The 21,149-nt window shown below is 37.1% G+C and overlaps 1 protein-coding gene across 1 annotated transcript in view; it reads left to right on the top strand.

Moving 5' to 3' along the window:
* The first annotated feature begins 549 nt into the window (after positions 1-549).
* Positions 550-21,149, top strand: part of rap1gapb (RAP1 GTPase activating protein b) — a 106,885-nt gene continuing 86,285 nt past the window's right edge. Inside the window, exon 1 of the mRNA XM_072381660.1 lies at positions 550-585. The gene's annotated coding sequence lies outside the window, so the exon portion shown is untranslated. The remainder of the gene's footprint in view (positions 586-21,149) is intronic.

Genomic DNA, 21,149 nt, shown 5'->3' with positions numbered 1-21,149 from the left:
GTAGATGTGTTAAGCTGAATTTAAATTAATCAAATGATTGTTGGCTTTTCATTTTTTAAGTAAAAAAAATCCTACAGATAAGAAAACAGTGGTCTGACTCCATTCATGAGGATGTTTCAACGGTATGAGAGTGAGCCGATGCCCTTATATTCCTTTGTGTATATTTCAATGCGTTCACCAAGGATGGTTAATTCAAAGTCTGTAGGGCTGTTAAGGGCTGCACGGTAAGCTGCAGCATTATTTAGTAAGTGTGGTTGGAGGAGTAGAGTAGAAGAGAGCAAATTGGACGGCGGGGAGTGGTTACATGACGGTGGCAGCATGTGCGATTTAAAAGAAAGGAAAATAGAGACTTGAGCATCAGAAGATGATCGGGGAGTATCAGCTCCGCAGCTTTCAGCTGACCGCTGATCATGAGCAGCTGCTCACATCTGCTTTTTAGATCCGCTTTTACACCTGAACAACAGTAATATCCCCATTCAGCTTTATGCAGTATTAAAACACAGCCCAGCCTTTGTTTCGTTTATCTTAATCGTAGCAGCGAGCAACCTCGTCCGGACGGAGCTCCTCTCATAATTCTGAGAAGAGGTAAGCGAATATAACTTTTTACTAAAGTCTTTGCAGCACAGATGGTGATTATTTTATTTGTTGATTGGTAGCTTTCGCTTTCGCCCTGTTCTACGTGGTCTAAAGCAAATTAACGTAGGAATTTATACGAATAGTCTTAAATTAGATGCGTGCTGTGGCTCTGAAAACTGCCAACATAGCTCAGTCCCTTCAACAATGCTGCATTTGCAGTGTCACTCACTTTCTATTACTGCAGTAGGCTTTTATTTTCCAGAATTTAATGTTAGCAATGCATGCTTTTTCAATACATGACTCACATTTCCCAGAAGTGACCCCCCCTCCCATTTAAATATTTAAGCATATTTAAGCAACCCTGATTAATTTACCAAACCGTTTTCAAAACCATTCTTTTGTAGTTTTAAGTGAGCTGTTTTATTATGAGATATGTTTTCCATCATTTCAGTGGATTGGAACTCAACTTGCTGCATTGAAGCTTACAAATATTGCAGATTTTTTGTTTTTACTTGAAAACTCACATTCTCTTCTTCAGTGTATTGTTGCTATCTAATTAGAGGGACAACTTGCTCACTTTAGAGCTTTTGCTCATTCATTTTCATCTTTTAATCATACTTACTGTGAACATATGTGGGGAAATGTGAAGTAGTTTTACAATCATAGTGTAGTGTTGCATCTCAAGGCACTCACCAGCCTGTAAAAAGCTGTTGCAGTGCTTCTGTGAGAATATGGGCAACTGAAGAAATTCCCTCTGCCACTGAAAATGTAGTTGTGACTCTGGAAGAACAAAGTCTTTGCAGTGATGGCAAGCCTGTTGCATCAGCACTCTCAAACACTGCTTGTAAACTTTGTAGTGAACTCAGATAAGACGATTATATGATTTGAGGCATCCCTTCGTTCAATCAACATTCAGCCTTCACATTGTGTCATCGCCAAGAGGCAAAACACTGTTGATGGACTGCATGCATGAATGTCTCCGTTGCCTTGGTGTTGTTTGTATAACCATAGTCCTTCATTTTTTGGGGGGGGGGGGATCTATGCAAATTGGCATGAATGTGTGACCATAAACAGGCCTTTAGGCTGCAATCATGTGAAAAAGAAAGTACATCCTTGCTGGTTTTAGAGGTTTTACAAAACAACAACAAAATAAATTATTTCTTCCTTACTAGGTTCTTACAAAAACAATCTCAGATGAGCAATAACACATATTTCCACTTCAATTTTTAACTCAACAAAAACAAAGCTAACATCTAGAAGGAGTGTGTGGAAAAACTAAGTCAACCCTTACTGGTATCAGAGAATTCAAAAAGGTAAGTCAGGTGTTGTGGATCAACTGCACTTGGTTAACTGATTAGCAACAACTTTCAGCGCTTGACTGGATAATTCAGGTGTGTGTTAATACAATGCCCAGGAGGAAAGACATCAGCAATCATCTTAAGAGAAGCAGTTGTTGCCGCCAATCAATATGGGGAGGGTAATAAGGCAATTGCCAAATAACTTGGAGTCCATCATTCTACAGAGAGAAAGAGGAAGGGAAAATAGTCTTAAGGTCAGACCATGCAATGCTCTGAGAAACTGCTAAAAACCCAAGAGCTACATCAAGCTATTCAACATTTAAGTTAATGTCAAGGGCAAGCATGGTTTGTTTGGAAGGGTTGCAGGAGAAAACCCCTTTTCTCTAAAAAGAACATGGCAGCACAGCCACCTGTCAAACATTGTGGTGGAGGGATGATGGTTTGGGCTTGTTTAGCAGCAACATGACTTGAGCATCTTGCAGTCATCTTGCAGGATCATGAGCTCCTCTGCATACCAAAATATTGTTGAGTCAAATCATGCAGCTAAACCTGTTTTAAATTCTGTTGCAGGACCTGATTAGAGCTATGCATAATCGAATGTCTGCAAACCTCAATGAATTGAAGCGATACTGTAAAGAGGAATGGATCAAAATTCCTCTTCAATGATATGAAAAACTGATAACATCACGCAGAAAACGATTACTTCAACTTATTGCTGCTAAAGGTGGTTCTACAAGATATTAAAACATGAGATGTACTTAGTTTTTTACACTACTAATGTATTTTGGTTTAGAGATTTGTTAAATGAATAGTGACAGTGTAATATGTCATTTGTTGTTGTTTATCTAAGGGCTGAATTTACCTCATCTTAAGACCTGGCATGGACCAAATGTTTTTGAGTTATTTCTTGATGCATGAACATTTGAAAGAGAATGTACTTAGTTTTTCACAGGACTGTAAGTCAGTAGTTTAAGCAGTTTTCAAATTGTTGCTTTGTCGCATCAGTACATGAAGAAAGAACAGCCGGGTCAGTATTAATCTAATTTTCTTCCTTGGTCTGTAAGGGGAACATGTGTCTGTCTTCATCTTAATGATAACCTCCTCAGTTGTATTTGTACGGAAAAGTAATTAAATGCAAGTGTGTCATTTAGTAACCAGTTTTCCCTTGGCGTTGGAAGATAAATAAGCCCCACCCTGGTCAGTGCAGTTTTTATTTGTCAGTATTTGTTAAAAAGACTAATCGATTGTAGGAATATTTGAGAATCGATTATCAGTGTATGGCTCTTCAAATAGGAGATTTCTTTCCTTTCTCTCCTTTTCTGGTGTAGCCTAAATGCATTTTCTTCTTCACTCAAGGGAAACTTTGCCTCTTTTTGGCATCTTTTAGTTTGACGATGAAAACAAGCTACTCCTGTAAAAGGCCTCTAGATATTTGGATGTTAAGAGATGCGTTTAGTACTGAGCACAGTGTGGAGGTCAGTGTGGTTTGTTGCTTCATGCTTTGGGTTCTGTGAAAGAAAGTCAGTTGCAGTAACCTCAGACACAGATGAAAGTAAACAGCGCTGATCATCCCAGCTGCATTAAACTTTGCCCACAGAACCAGAGAGATGCAGTCAGCAGAGCGGATTGGTTAGAGGGATATTGTTAAAAGCTCTTGGTCAATAAAAGCCACTTTTACCTCTGTAATGAAGATTATTCCACTGGGTTAAGTTTTTGAATGCCCCTTGAGTTATTGGATTAGTCTACGCTCGACTCTTGTTCACAATAACCTCCATAAAATAAGTGATTCTTTATTCTCACCAAAGCTCTGTGTCTTGAATATTTGTTAAAAGGATCATAGATTCCTGTAATTAAACTGAAACATCTAAAACAGTGACACTGAATATAAATCAAGAACAAAGCTACAAAACTAATATTTATTTCAACATTTCAACTAAATTCACATACAAGCCACGTCACAAATATGAAGTATATTGTCTGTCTCGTCTGTTTCTGTGTGGACCTGTGATGGATGGGTACACCCTGGATGGGTCACCTGTAGCTGAAGATGAAGAGCAGTCTTCTGCCAATCAGAAAGTCAGTGGCTCGACTCCCAGCTTCCTCGGACCACTGAAGTGTTCTCGGGCCTTGGGCAGCACACTGAACCCCACATCACTGTGTGTGTACGAATGAGTGAATGTGGCTCGTAGTGTAAAAGTGTTTGGATTGGTCAGCTAGACTAGAAAAGGGCTACAAAAGCCCAGTCCAGTTACCATTTATCCTGCCTCTCACCCAGTGCCAGTGAATTAGATTAAGTGGGTATAGAAGATAGACGGATGGATTGATATCTTCTCATCTATCAGGAATCATATCCACGCCACACTATGCTGTCTTCTGTCACCTTTTACTCTCTTCTGTCAAAACAAAAATTTGTCCTCACAACAAAAAGATAATAAATCAATGTGATATTCCAGGTATGTGACTGTAATCTTCCCGGTCACTCTCATGGCTGAACATTGTGTAATAAAATATATCACCAACTTTGCTCTCAGAACAATGAGGCAAATAATTTGCATTTCTCATCCTGTGGCACTCACTGGTTAAACAAAAGTGGAAGCACGAATTCAGAGGTAACAGTTCTCCACTATGAAAGCAAACAAATCTATAAAAAATGTAACTGAATTCTTTCAATGGGTGTAAATTTGTCCTACTTTCTGTAATCTTTCTTTTGTTCCTTTCGTTAATGTTGCAGTAGATATGCTGTTCTCCTTCTATTGACATGACTTTCGTTTATGTGGCTGTGATTATGTGTTTGCAGTAATCCTTAAAGCTTTCAGTCTGCAGTCTCTCCTTTGTTCAGGCAGTATTTTAGCAGTATGGCCTTTTCACGAGCTTCCACAAATCTAAACTGTGAGCAAACTGAATTTATTCAAAGGTTGTTACGAAAAACATCCAGCGCAAATGCTCCGCTTATGCTCATGTTATCTATTCTTTATGCATGAGGCCAGTAACCGTTATTGGCTGTAACGAGTATTTGAATATTTGAATTTTATTTGAATATAAATAACAAACTTTTTAAAAAAAAAAAAACCTTACTTGTCACAAGATGGTGGCTGATGTAAGTAGATTGGAACTGTTTTGAAAAATAATTACATATATCCATCATTACATGGTAAATACATGCAGAGATGCTGTTGGCAGTGCTGCTCTGTATGAGCGACAATATTCAAGGACACAATTATGTCAACGCAAAGCTGATAAAATGCTACTCTGTCCCTATGCTGATGTTTAAGAATTACTCAGATTGACAGGTTAGGATGTATTTGATAAATAGGAAAATTTACGACTTTCAGGAGCCATAAGTGGCACACGCTAAATCTGCTTTTGATGAACGGGAGAGGAAGGGTGCCAATTGTTACTGCCTGGCAGGAGGGATTCCTGAATTATTCATAGCCAATATCTTTTTTTTGTTTTTTGCCTTTTGTCTGTTGAACATGATAGGAAGACATACCAGTCTGTCTGGAAGTTTTGTAACCACATTTGACTTTATTTACCAAATCAAACTGATAAAGCACTGTAAAAATGCTCTTCGAAAATCTTCAATTTCAGTTTAAATTTTTGACTAGTTGCTCCTTAGGCTCACAACGAAAAATTGTAATTTGTACATTTGGCAACATCTCCAAAATGTAACTGCAATAATAAAGGTGCAGAAATTGTGACATGGAAATGTTTTAGTTTGGGGCATCATTATGGCAATGTGATGTCAACCTGTAACCATTTTTGGAACCATCATGTGTTAGTATTCTTAGCCCTAACCATGTATGCATTTGTTAATACCTAACCCTAACTATGTCATTTTAATGCCTAACCCCAATTAACAGTAAATGAAAGTAAATTAGAAAAGGCTAAAGTCCTTAGACAACATTGGGTTGGATCAGCCTGGAGCTCAGTACTCTGACATGACAGTCCAAAGTGTAATGCAACTTTTGACCCCCGCCTACCTCGTTACAATAATGTGTTATAATTGTGCAACAACCTCTTCATGACATTTTCACTGACTGCAAAATGCAGGCATGTTACAATTTACAAACGGAGGCATTTAATGTTTGTGGATTCTTAAAAATGTCGTAATTTTGAGACTGTCTTCTACCAAAATATGTACCCATAGGGTATTTCTTCATGCAGGCCGAAACAACAATTCCTTATGCTTACGTTTGAAGAATATTCGACCTCTAGTGTCAGAGCAACTACATGTGAGATGTAAAAACACAGGGCATCCATGAAGGTAACATTTGTGAGGTAAAAAAATTGTAGTCCTAACCATGAACCCAACCAGGAAATAACAAGTTTTATCAGAATTTGTTGTGTTTAAATGTAACCAAGGAAACGGCGTCCATGAGGGTCATGGTTAAAGAATATATTTCAAGCCTAGCTGTGATCTTTTTCTATTCTCTGAACATGACTATTCTCTATTCTCTGACTATTTGTGATTAATCCAGAGTTATTAGTTGTTAGTCATAAGCGGATGTTGCATAAATCTATTGATGCTGGGGGCATTTAATCTCCTGTGACGTTCTTTGGCGCATTGGAGCTGAAGAAGCCTGTGACTGAACACACTCCATTGTTTTATTGCTCTGATGTGTAGAGGATGTGCAGTGTTACCCATTATTATGTTCAGCAACTACTGCAGCATTCTTCTTTGCACAGTCAGTTCCAGGGGCTCTTGAGGACTTGTATTGTGGAAGTTGTTGTACAATTTTTGTGCACCCCCAAACTTTCACATTACGCAAAACATAAACGTAAAATGAACATGTAGAAATTGTACACTTTTTGAGCCTTTTATTGTTAGACTTATGCAATGTAGAGCAAGGTTGGCATTATATATTCTTTCTTGTAATTTGGATCTTTATATCATTACTATTTGTATTGAATTTGATCATTTTTAATGCTTTTCGGGGACAATTTGATTCGCAACAGTAGTCGGCATAAATACACAATCACAGAAAACATGAGATAATGAAAAAAGAACCTAAAAACACATTCAAATATATGTAAAAAAACACGATCAATCTGAAATCCTATGAAAATTTGCACATTTGCAATAATTGATGAGAATTAGAAGGAAAACACTTTAGTTAAAAAAATATACTTGAATTCATCGCAGCACAAGAGTGTTTCTTGTCATTTTTTTCAGGAATATGAATGTAAAGAAGTATGCTGCATTCATTGGGGGCATTGAACACATTATCATGTTAGACACAGCCTGTCAGATGTTGTAAATGTCTCTGAACATGAGTTTGTTCTTATGACCAACAAGTGACCTACCTCCAATCACACATCTAGACACACAACACACACTCACACACACACACACGCACACACACACACACACACACACTCACACACACAGGCATGGTCATGTGCCTCCCTGCACATTCACAAGTGTCAATTTGATTCTCGGTTTGACTCATATGACACTGAATCAAACAAATCTCACAGTTTGCCTCATTCTGTCAGATGGCATTGATTTACAAAATGGACAAAGTGATGAAAGGAAAATGTTGGTATGTTCAGCCTATATGTCATAAATGAAAGACAACTGAAAGGGAGGGAAAAACATTTACACCCACATTCTGCCATTTATGTCAGGATCATGCCTATTTTTTCTCTTTAGGCTGTCATCTGTGTGTTTGCTTTTGTATGAGCAAACATTGAACTATCTCAATAAAAAATGCTCTTTACCTTACAGTAATGACTAAGTAGTTCTCCCTTGGATACTGAAAGAACCTACCGCTGCTGCCCTGAAGGAGGATCGATGCCCCCTGTTGCACAGCAGGATATCCTTTGCTTCCAAGCAAGCTGCTGAAAAACAAGCCACAATATGACTTTCCTGTCACATGTGCATTATGTTGTCAGAGGAAGAAAAAGTACCTGTATGAGGACCAAAGCCATTGCATACAAATTCCTCCTTCAGGGTAATAATTCTGAAAAAATTAAATACAGACATTTTTCACTTTACACTGGTGAGTAAGGTGCACAAATCAAAATGACATGCAATTAAAATTAGGATCCATCTGTTAATGTTATTGTCACTGCTCGGTTTTGAAAACATTTTAAGTTGCATAGCTATACTAAACAAATGCTACTTGATTTGCATACAATGCAAATCTTGGCCTGAGTCACAATTCTTAATTAATTTGTTAAAGCAATTTTCACCCTTAATCTGTGAACATTCTCTTGAGAATGTGATCCAGATATTGTTTTGCCCACTTGACAACTTGAGGTTGCACATGTGAGGCATGTTTTAACTTCTGTTTTTACAACATACACGAGGCAGGATAGGATATAAATCAGCTGTGACTGTATATAGTTTGTAAAGGATGGCAGGCGAGGCTACCATAATGTGCGTGTGAGGAGCTGTGTGGAGGAACACAAATGTGGCACTTACTCAGGCTGGATATTTGTGGGTAATGTTTGATTGAGATACTGCAGGTTGAGTGTGTTCATGTTGTACTTTATATTCATTCTACTACAAAACTGGGAACACCCAGTGGGAAATTTAAGATAAACCTTATTAGAAGAAGAACTAAAATATATTTTTTCATGTAGTTAAGTAAACCCACAGTATACTCCAGTTTTGACATGTTTGCCTGTTGTTATCCATAATTATATAAACCTACATAAAAACAACTTTTAAAAAGGTGTCTCAGGGAGACTTCAGTATATTGACCATCTGTGTAGCTCTGCCTGCGAGACACAGGGTCTGTGTCAACACAAATTACAGGGTTTTAGCCTACAGTTGTTAGTCACAGACCTTGGTTCCTCTGAAACTAATAGGTTCATTCAGAGCCATTTTCACATGTCTAATAGAGTAACATTTGTTGAGTTAATTAATTTTCACATAGGAAATACAACACTAGAACATATTAGTTGCTAGTTTAATTTCCTGCATATTATCCACTTGCTGGCAAAGGATCTGGTACGTTACATTTTGACAGAAAATCATCACCCTTTTCATGTTATGATCCCTTCGATGGCTTTGCTTTGCTATAGCATTGCTGTTGCTGTTATCTGACTTTGTCACCACCATATCACATGGGGGGGACAGGATTCCTCATACCAGTGAGCAAGAGATTTTTATCTTGCCGTAGAGAAATGTGAGAGGGTTACCATCTCTCAAGGAGTCCTGGTCAAGACGGCTACATAAAACCCAACTTCACATTGAAGTTTAACAGAAAAAACCACAAAGGGGAAAAGAAGAAAAAAGAAAAAACAAGACAAGGTCATACCAACTAAATGTAGCACATTTATCCTCCAGTTAAAAACTAAAAAAAAAAGAGGGAAGTGACTGTAATGTTTTAGTATCACATGATTATTCCCCTCATACAGTAATACTATGCATATTTTTGCATATGTAATGAATGCCCTACCAGCCAACTCTTCACTCTTCCAACAACAGGTTAGAGATCTTCAGAGGGACAGTATACGGTCTCTTTTCTTCCACCGATTTGGTCTATAATTGCATTTGCTGCTAGAGTTCAACATGGAATCCATTATCCTGCAAGTAGCAGCACCCCGGCAGAGAGAAGCTACAGAGCACATTATCAAAATTTCTTCCACTTACCAGTTTGCCTGTACAAGATATTATACAGTCCATTATCACACTTTTAGATTTTTACACGAGTTCATCCACTCCCCTTGTATTTATATTCTCAGCTGTAAAATTAATGGATATGAAAGTATAATCTGTTTCGTGATTGCAGGCAGCCAAATCATCTCCTCCTATGTCTTACCGAGGAGCATCAACTCTGATGTGTAGCCTGATTTCAAAATATATGAGGAGGTATAGAGGAGCATTACTGGCCATCTGTGAAACACGAGCAGCAGCAATTCATTAATTTAACAGCCAAGACTTAGAAACATGAGTGGAGCAACATGATCTCATGGTATTGCGTATAAATAGCAATCAACTTCAGGCACACTTTTGCATGCTATATACACATTTTAAGCCTTTTGTGTGTAATTTCACGTTATTAAAATGACTCAGCAAATGCTTAGGGTAAAAGTACAGGGTAGTATGTCTGAATTGATCTGTTATGACTATTCTGTTTTGTGATAGAAAGCTGCAAGGTGTCATGTTTTCACAATAATCACACATTAAAAAAAGTGTTGTAATGACACATAGCATGACTTATTCTCATGTTATTTTATGACACCCGACTAAGTGGAGTTCATATAAACTTAGAGGGATGATCAGCTATGCTCATCTCTTCCCTTAAAGTATAATTCCAGTTTATTCCTACGTGCCTAATTTTACATTAATGTGGCTATCATGGCTGTACAGATCCTGCTAAATATGCACATTTCACTTTCATTGTGGACAATCAGGGTATATAACAGCCAGTGAGAGTCTGAATGGTCAGTGACAATGACAGTAACCCATCAACAGAGCCCAGTTCACTTCATTACTATGTTAGCATAAGATGTAGATGTTGCAATAATCAAAAATTAAAGGTAAAATTTAAAGTAACACTCGAGAATTTGTCAAATTTTTTGCACTTTGATACCCCTACAATTGTGGAATGTAATGCCAGTGACATAAGAATACTTCTCTGTATGAGCCCTGCACATGTACAGCCATACACATGAATTTCTTGTCATGTTGCACAGGCCACAAAGATGCTATCTAAAGCCCACAAAAATGTCAGGTGACCATAAAACAAACCATGTAGGAGTGGAAACCAAAGCCGTGAAGTGCGGTATATCCGCCCCATACACTCTAGGGCACCTTCAGGCCCAGGAACATGAATAATAAAAGTCAGTATACTACAAAATGAGTCAGAAGCACATAGCGTTAAGGTTCACAAACTTATCTAGTGTTCTTTTAAGTGTGTTGTAACAATATTATGTTAATATGAAGTAAACAATTAACTTTTGATAATATAAAAATAAAATACCAAAATATTTTTATATTAGTGTCTAATCTTTTTTTATTGTCTTTCAAAGTACTATTTCTCATGACATCCCTTCCAGGCAGTTAATAATCTCATCTGCCTTCTGTTTGGTGATGAGCAGTAGAACAATCAGAACTTTGTTTTTAATGCATTTGTATTTGATGCAGAAAGTGAGTTAAATTCCTTCTTTCAGCCTTGAAATCAAAATAAAAGGGTTAAATGTAGAGAAGCACTCTGTAGACCTGAGGAGAAGTACTTAGTGTGATGGTAATACCTATTGATCCTACATCCGCTCCTTCGTTTTGAGAGTTGTTCATTGATTAGGCAGGATCTCTGAACTGAAATCCTTTGCAGCTTCTCAGGACATTACCTGTTATACCCACAAATAATTGTTTCTTGTGAAGTGTTTCTCTGTTAGAAAAGATGGAGTAATGGATGACTGGGGAACTGTTGAAAGGTCAGAAAACAGGAGAGAGCTTAATGATAAGAGTCATCATGCTCTCTGGGGCTGATGGGCAATGCTGGCAGCACAATCCCTCCCATTACCCTAGCATGAAGACCATGGCTCTGGCTCTGTATTGCAATGAAAGCCACCTCAAGAAAAACATTAAGTCCTATCTGGAGCAAACACAGTCATTTCATGTAGCTGTGATTACTCTAAATTCTTATAATTTTAAACATGATAATAAACGTTAACTTCTTGAAATACATGACAAGATAAGAGCTGCCACCATAAAAACAAACTCGTCTTGAATAGATGAGTCATGATTTTGCTGCTTAAGTGATGTACATCATGCTACACCATTATCCAAGAAATCATTTTTGTTGCTGTCATTTTATTCAAATACAACCCGTGTAGAAATGGAAAGTGCTCATACATAACACATGTGCAAGGACAAAGTGTTTGGAAAGAAAATCACATCAACATAAAACTAAGAAAACACTGAAAAGCATAGCCAGTTTTTCACTGCATGTATAACTGTATCACAGATGGTAGCTTTTACTTTTCTGCCAATCAGGAATCTTTACGTGTTCAGTCAAATAATTCAATTTGCTTAGAAAGGCATTTCAATCTGGAACCTTTGTCCACATGTCCAGTATGTAGTAGTTTCACACTCCAGGTTTTAAAATTGGGAGATTACAACGTTATTTTCTGTTAGGCAGTGTCAGCCAATGAGAGTAATCTGTGACAATGCATAGTTTTCTAACCCAAACCATGTATTCTTTCAAAACCCAGACCGTACCATGTTCTTTCTTTCTCAATCAAATGTCCATTTGACTCCTAACCCCAACCATTAACAGGTGGGAACAAAGTACAAAAAAGGAAGTAGGAAAGGGAATGGATTGTGGAAAACATTTTCCAGGACGGGATTTAAACTTGTCATCACTAGCTTGGACGTTGGAGGTTTGACACAACACAACAACCCTACTTCCCTGTGTCATTTGCCTCAATTGCCTCTGGAATTTTTGTAAAATCATAAAATGACATAATATGAAGACAGCTGATTAGCTCAGCATATATTAAATAATTTCTATCAGCTTCCTGGATTTCTTACAGACTCAGTAAATGAAGAAACTTGCAGCAAGTCATGCTGTAGCTTCGTGTTTGCACACAGCAATACTCTCAGTTATCTACTGCTCAGGTAAAAAGAAATAGTGTCAAAAAATCACACAACAAAGGCCACTTACTTAATGAGTAAGCTACTCATCTAGGCAGTGAAGAGTGTTAACTGTTAGGCTCTGTCAGTTTGGCAGGTGATAAGTCTATTAGACTTTATACTCACTATGCAGTAATTGTTCACAGCAAAACCTCTGAACATTGGAAAAGATAAAACGTATTTGAAAAATGTGGAACAAACTGCCTCATTCACCCATCATTCACAGTCAGATGCTGATATGCGTTTTTAACCTGATAAATCCTGATTCAGTACATGCAGTGGAACGTCATCATTTCTTGATTTTCATTTTAGATATTGATAAACATGGAAGATGGTTGATAATATATAATTAAAGCTAAATGCTTAACTTCTCAGCAGTTTCTCTTGATTTAATGTATCTAGAATTGCAGAGACTGAGAAATAAGAGTTTTAGTCGACATGTGCAACAGTTTTTCAGAAAGATCTTCAGGTTGAAGGAGCTCATTCTCAAAAAGTTTTAAGGTTTTAGATCTCTTAAAATAGATTAAACACACATACACAGTATAACACTATTCAATATGAATACTCATCCCCGGATGAGCATTGCTTTTTAACCTGTGTTCTACATTGAACTGTTTAGCTTGTTTTGTTTCAAGTCACAGAGATTCTTTTATTTATGAGTGAAAGGTAAAGGCAATGAAAATTAAAACAGTCTCTTCCAGGTGTAACATTTTTTTTAAAGCTGATGGAGGCTTTACAAAATCCTCAAAAGTTCAGTGATAAATGAGCAATACTGACAAAGAGGTTGTAAATCTAAAGCTTTTTTTAAAAAAAGAAAGAACTCATCCTATCAGTTGTAATGAAATGACAGAGCTGAAGCTACTTCCAGACCAGTGTTATGAAGACGTAACGGAAGAAATTTTTAGGATAGGGAGCCTGACCCTCAATGCATCGCTTACAAGCCTGCAGGATACATGAGTCAGAACTCATGACTGTGATGACCGGTTTGCCGTCATTTAGCTGCATTCCCACAAACATCTACAGTTAAGATGCCACGTGAAAGCTAAATTTGGAGTCGTGCTTTTCCTGATGCTGTTATAAACTATGTTGAAATCTTTTGATATCTCGGTTTCTAATTGACAGAGACAAATCACTGACTCAGTTTTACTCTTGTCTGTGAGACTTCTTGAAAATCGGGCTTAACTAGACAAGCTGCAAATCGCCATTATAAATGGAATACTTTGAAAAGATATTTACATGCACTATGATCCATTATAGATATTTAAAGTGTGATTTGTTTCTTATGATGTTTGCAACCATTACTTTCTTTGTCATCCACTCACAACTTACAGAAAATTAGTAGTTACACTGCATTGGTACCCAAAGAAACTGTTATAATTAATAAAGAAGGTTGGTTTCAGTTTTGCCATAATTCAGTTTCATGCTGCCTCACACACAGCTGTGCAGCAAGCATGCTGCTGTTAAATCTCAGCAAGACAAGCAACACTGCTTTGCTGCTCCCCAGAGAGCAAAGAGAGGGGGAAAACACAACTACAGTGAGGAGGAGTGTGCTGCAGCCTCACTGCAGAAGCTGGACGGTTACTTATGACTGCAAGGGACAGCATTTACATCAAGAAACTGTCAGAAGACGGATTGGAGCAATGCTTGGACAATCGATTAGATATTTTCAACCTTTCTGTAGTCTGTCATAATTGTGGCAACAGCAAGCTTTGAGGCTGTGATGGATTCTTTAGGCAAAGCTGTTCTTTAACTAAAACTTGTCATTCACAAACACTTGTTTGAAAACTAGCTTTATTAATCTTTATCTATATGGCGCTCTTCAGACAAGCCAAAGAGTTTAACAAAGTAAGAATTAACAGAAAAGAAAAATAGAAAATATGAGAATAAAATATAAGGGTTAAAAGAGTAAAACAATATGAAACAATGTTCTGTCTTGTGTCTTGTAACTCATTTTTGCCAGAGTCTCGACCTTTGCTCTTGCATTCCACCTGCTCTCGTAAACACGCTTTGTTATTCAGTAGTGATTATCTATGACCACTGATTGCTATTTTTCAGCATTTGCATTATGGGCAACAAAAACAATGGCCTAATTTAGTGAGGGCAGCAAGACGTGCAGTGGGTCAGAGAGACACAATGCCTTTAATGATTGCCTCCAGCTTGAAAGCAAAGCTCAGTCTGTTCACTAATTTTAGTTTCAAACTGATTAGCAGAGTGGATTTGTTTTCAGCATGTTTGATTAATAGTTAGAATTCTTGGAAAGGAAACAAATGACAGCCACAGAATATCAATTTTTCTTCCAGCTTTAAATTCACCTCTATAATAAAATTGGATCCAAAGCTGTGACTTATTTTCATAAAAAGCAGTATCAATATTCTCAGAAGTCGTCCATATAAAACAATGAAATATGCTGTCAGTGCTGTCCAGAACAACAGTTTTCTAATCTCATGCTCCTATCAGAAATGTACTGCAGCTGACAAGGACTGTTTGATCATTTGTTAACTTAATCACCCTCTTGCTGTGCAGTCACTCGTCTTCCTCCTTTTGTACCTACATAGTTATTACAGTTAGAGAGGGCTTTACTGTGTGAATGTAAACATAAACTGTATTTGAATCAATGATAGCTATAATTTTTTACTGGCAAACTTGGATGTTTAAATGGGGCTTGAGTCTTGAGCATTACAATAAATACGCAGGTCGAAAATCAGTATCCAATTCCTACAAAGTTTGTAGCTGCTGCTTTATTTGAATCATTTTAGAATATGAGCATTAATGGAAAACACTTTGTTTACTTCAACATGTTCTGTATTTTCATTTTCTACCTTCTGGCTGTTCATTGTTTCTCGCTGTCATCCTTCAAATATTTTCCATGCCTGCAGCTCTCAGGGACATCTGCCCTTGCCAGACGTTTTTTTCCCCACTGTTACGAGTTTTATTTCCTGTATTTTCAGTTCAGTCAGTCCTCGGGGTGTTACACAAGGCACGGAATCAAAAAATCATTTAAAAAAACATTGATTTATTTAAATTCTAATTAAGAAATTGAGTCTCAGTAATGTTGCATATATTGAATGATCCACTTATTATCACATTGCATGTTTTTCATCAACTTGATTTCTCAGCTGTGCAGGATGAAAGGCTTTGGGTTTACTGGTTGCACAATAAACTGTGTGTACTATGTAACATGGCAGAGGTCGGTGTGTTTGGGGTGCACTCCTGATCTTCATCCTCCGTGCTGCTTTGATCTGTGGTGATGTTTCTTTATGAGAGGGATGATAGCAGCTTTGCAAAGCGAGACACTGTGAGGGATGCTTTCTGTGCTTCGGTGTAGGAGGTACTTTTATGGAGAGGTCGACAGTTGGCTTTTTGCTTGGTTCGGATGTGTCATAACTTTATGAACAGCATATTGTATTGACCCCTGTGGTCCAGTCATAGCAGGCAGGGAAGTTATTTTTATTGTACAAGAGTACAATTACAAGAATAGCTCAGTGCAGTATTTACTTTAATATAACTCAAATGTTGCAGTGACTGACACTAAAGATAATGTAGGAAATTTTATACAGACCAATAGAGATTATCTCATATACCTGAAAGAATAGCATAACCTTCGTCCAGATTTAACCTTCCCACCTTTGCGCTTCTAAGAGTAATTATTTTCCACATTAGACAATGTTTTGTATGAGCAAAAAGACTTAAATGTCACTCCGCTCTGAGATGTCAGAATCTCTTTAAGGCAGACAGCTCCCCTTGCACATTATTTTTTTTCACTCTGACACATCCTCCCTGATTATGTTTCAAATGCTGAAGAAAATATTTGAGACACTGCTCTGATTCTCTTTCTTCCCTTGAATGTTCTCGCTATTAATAATTAAAGAATGCCTGTGAAACAAATGTGAAGAAAATACAATGTTACAAAAGAAGATGTTTGTCCACTGGACCTGAAGGATGTTTAGATGGTGCAGGTGTGTTCTGCAGGATTTTATTTTTTCGCAAGTCAGAGCCAAGGGTGAAATCCACAACAACAAAGATATTTTAACAAACGCCTGAAGCTGTTTATGCACACAGGCACTGTGCACCAGATGTACATTGCAGTGTAGGCAGGAAAGCTGAATATTTTTGTTTCTATTGATCAGTCCTCCCCAACTGTAACAACTCGACCGGTAGGTTTATCTTCTCCCAACTCCTGGATCTGTAAGCAGATATGAAAATATGTGAACAGAATGCAAATACACAGAGGCTTTTGTTTTGTTTTTATCAAGCTTCGGGCTGCTTTACAAAGCTTTTCTTGGAGATAGATTTTGCCTCCCAAATGCTTATTTAAATTCACCCTTAATGCCTAATTTGTTTTCCACTAAATATTCAGACAATTCATATTTGAATAGTTTATTATGCACTGTCTCCTCGTCACATCACATCACGTCTCATTTCTCTCATTAAGATGTTGTGATTATAGCAGTGGTTAACTCAATCATGTCCTTTCCTTCTCTATTTTCCTCTTAGCGGAATAGGTGAGCCAAAAAAGCTAGATCCTCAGCCCCACCCCCTTAATTAGGATTAGCGGTGCCTGGCAGATTGTTGATGGTGAAGATAATAGGAATGTGTCTACTGTCTGAAATCAGGAATTGTTGTCGAAGCAAAAGGCAGTGTTTCAGGAATAGGAACTGATCTAAATCTTGATGTATTTTTTTAAATATGAAGAATGGGAAATCTGTTACAGTTAAAATCTGGTTTATTTCTCTTAGAATAATTGTGTAATTTCCTCTGTACTTTTAATGTATTTTAATTTCTTGTTGAATTTTATAAAAACCTCAGTTTTTGCTTAAGGATTAATGCTCCTTTCCACCACCTCACTGGGGTTACAGTACTTGATTATTTAATTTTCCATCAATTGTGAATGGCTTTGAGGAGACAAAGGATGAAATAAAAAGAATTCTACCCACTTCTTAGTTTTGTTTGGATTGTATAAAACTATTGTCAACCTGTTTTTCACAAACCCATTGAACGTTATGAATGACACCTCTTTAAAAAATATATTATAGAAATTTTAAGAAGCGTCAATAATTTCTTAAATTACTTTAAGAGGCAATTGAGGAATCATACAGGAATAATTTGCTGTTTCCAACACAAAGGAACAGGTTGGCGTATACTTAAATTCAGAATAAACCACAGTAACCAGTTTCACTGCATCTCAGAAAGTCTAATAAGTTTTTATCCCCATATACATGTTAGTGCAATAAATGCACCGCTGGTTTTGAATGCCTGCTCAAACTCATCCTTTTTTAAATCAAAATTCCTAAATGCTGTTAGTTCTTCTTTTTATTTTTCCATGATTTCCTCCTGGAATGTATCTGTAATTTGAGTCAGAAATTTATATGACGTTTGCCCTTACAGTATTTAGTTAGCATTAGCAACACTTGAAGACACTGGTGTCACGAATTTAGTCACACTTTCTGATATTATTCACATACAACATGCTTCTCAAAACAGAACAAATACCTGCTGAGGACAAATTAAATGTGTTTTTTTTTATATTTGTATTTACTTGTATTTTCTTCTTTGATAAACCCAATGTTTCATGCATGTTGTCTATCAGTCATAAGAGCTCAAACATATTTTTAAGTTGTTATTGATGCTCAAGGACAGAATTGTCATGGTGGCTTAGTGTTGGTATTAACCCTACAGTGGATCGTCTTCTGAGTTTCCATTAACCTCCACAATAGAACCGCCCTGCTAATTTTCACAGCTCCACTTTAGCAATAATTGATATTCACGATGTGTGTTCTTGCAGCTTCCAGTTAATTTCAGTGTGCACTGACTCAGGATTGTGGGTGTTTTAATCTGCTTGGGGATGTGTGCCACAGCGAACAAATTCATATCCCAACCACAGTGTTGCTTATTGTGTACACATAAGGTGGGATCCATGTACAATATGTTCACAGCAGGGTCCTTATTTGCTTTGAAATGGACAGTTTCTGCCAACTACCTGCTTAGTGAACCACTATAATCAGAGAGAATAAAGACATGTGGTGTCATCTGTTTATATATGTTTCTTTTCTTATTGTAAAGGTGCCACTGGTGAGTGACACAGAGGGTTTGGCATTTACACATGATTTCCATCACACCATAACATGTTTAAGAGAAAACTGTATCAGGCTTTATTATTGTTACACATGGTGCTCGATACTGAACTGACAAAGAAAAACACCCTTTTTTTTAGCTTATTAAGAGCTGCTGCATTATCAGAGTGCTGCACTTCACTTCCTGATGTGGCTGTGATTGGTATTTATTAAGATTGTTGCCTCTGCATGGAGTCATTAACAGAGACTTTAAACTTTACTGTCCTCACAGAGATTCTACACTTCTGTACTGAAATTACCTTGACAAAGATGCAATACTTGTAAAGGTTTAAGTGCACAACCTTACGATTACAGACCAATTTAGTGGTTAATGAGAGAGGAAACTTAGTTTAGCACTTTATATAGAGGGTTTTTGTGCACTGCCTCATTCTTTTTTGAATAGGCTTTCTGTATTTAAGCAGCGTTTAAAATGCTTTAAGCTCTGAGATTTGAGATAAAGTGAAAGTATTCAATTACAGTGCAGTTAAACTCCTGATTCAGTCAAAAAGCTGACTTCCTTTTCTTCTCTTTGTATTCTCAGCTCATTTCCAGCATATCAAGAATCCTTATTTCTGTTTTATTGTACCTGGGGCTAGATCTTTAGTGTAATGCCTGTAGTGTAAAGGCAAAAACTATTAACTGAAATGTATCAGTGGAAGAAGAGGCTAACAGCTTTAACACTCAGCTGCTCCATGTTATGAATCAGCTGCTCCCTGTTATGAATCCTACATTCAAGCTAGTCCTCTTGTTGTCTCTAAGAAAACAGTTTCTGCAATAAAATTTAAAACAGATTCATTTCCAGCGGTCAGTGTTCTGTATACTTATCAGCATGTGGATTCTTTATTTATTGGTTATCTTTGAGCCCCAACACACAGCTAAACCTGGTTACATACAGCCTACAGGATGTATGAGGTCAGGGACACGTTAGCACCTCACTATCACCTCCAAAGTAATGGCCACTGAAGAGTCTTAAAGAACCTGAAATCTCGTACATGCTGATCCCATTTGTCTTTACGTTGCTCTTTTCGATCTTCTTAACTTATCTTTGAAAAGGATTATGGCCATTTGTTTAGTTTTGGTGCAATATGACAGTGGACACATGGTTGTGTCGTGTCTATTTTTTTCACATCATTAAGCAGATGAATCCTTCATGAGATCAGCTGGACATAAATAAAAACTCACTCCATTTCCAGCAGCACTGGCCACTCTGGCTTCACCTGCAGGGATTTGATGAGGATGTTTCTCAAAGCTGGTTACCAAACTTGATACATTTAAGACTACTGGCCAAATTATGTAAGTAGAACTGAATCCTGATTTATATTTAAATCTGTGGTATATTATTCTTGTATCTGTTCCAGAGAGTATACAATGTAAATGAAAGAGAATTAAGACTTCCCTACAGGTTGTTAAAGTCGACCACGATCAGGGTAATACACTGTTTTCTATGTACTTATGGCGACCAGATACAATGAGATTTTGCTCTCCATAAACTGTTTTTTTACTACTAGATCTGCCCCATCTTGCTCTCACCGTCATTAATAAGTTCAGCACTTGCAGTGTGCTGGACTCCCATCCCATGACATCACTGTGATAACATCTACTCTGAAAATGTTCCCCAGATTGGCACTTAGAAAATTGATAAGTTTAACATCAATTGTGTCTACATTGCTTTGAAATGTACCAACAATAGAGTTTTAGAACAAGGGAGTTGCACTTCAGATGCACCTTAAATTCTAAATACTGCATCACTTTTCAACAGCAGAGACTGTTAGACGTCACAATGCATTAAAGTCCACATCAGAAAGTTTCAGTTTTTTTCTGTTTTGCTTTGTTGTAGTGCAGATACACACATGTGTCATTATTAATGTCCATGTTCCTGAACTCCAAAGCAGGAAAGGAATGATGAAACTAACATGCTAAAATCTAATACATTATAGAAGTTTTTAAAAAGTCGCATCATTTCTTAGAATAACAATGCTCTGAAGATTTTTATGAGTGTTACTCAAACAGGAGGAATTTGTATCTGCTATTTTATGACACCCTTGTTCAGAGCATCACACAGTACAAACTTGTGGTGCACAATAAAGCTCAGAAGAATAAGCCACAGTTAGTACAATGAATTCATTTTTGATTGTAGTCTTTAGGAGAAAAAAACTACATTACGGACAAATGCATCTGTTAACAGAAAAACTCTTCCTTACATGCTTTTAACTCCTAATTTTTTCCTCATGTTATGCTGCACAGTAACTTGAGTCATTAAGTCTTGATGTAATAAGTAAAATTTCTAACTTTAGCACTTATGGTGTTTAGTTTGCATTAGCAGTAGCTGAAGATACTTGTGTAGCTTATTTATTGGCACTTGCAAATATTATTTACCACAACAGTTCCTCAAGCAACAACCTAGTCTTAAGGTAAAAATCTTCCTAGATTTTCATCCATCTTGAAAATCATGTCTCTTAACAAATGATTGTTAACTTTGCACATACTTTGAAAACGATTTATCCAGTTAGACAACATGTCCATAGTTAAAGCCTTTACCGGGATACGATCCTTTAGTCCTATAAAATCCATCAT

The sequence above is a fragment of the Leuresthes tenuis genome, unplaced genomic scaffold, assembly GCF_036924035.1.
Source record: "Leuresthes tenuis unplaced genomic scaffold, fLeuTen1.0.hap1 SCAF_3, whole genome shotgun sequence".
In the NCBI taxonomy this organism is placed as follows: domain Eukaryota; kingdom Metazoa; phylum Chordata; class Actinopteri; order Atheriniformes; family Atherinopsidae; genus Leuresthes; species Leuresthes tenuis.
This window is presented reverse-complemented; position numbering and strand designations above follow the sequence as displayed.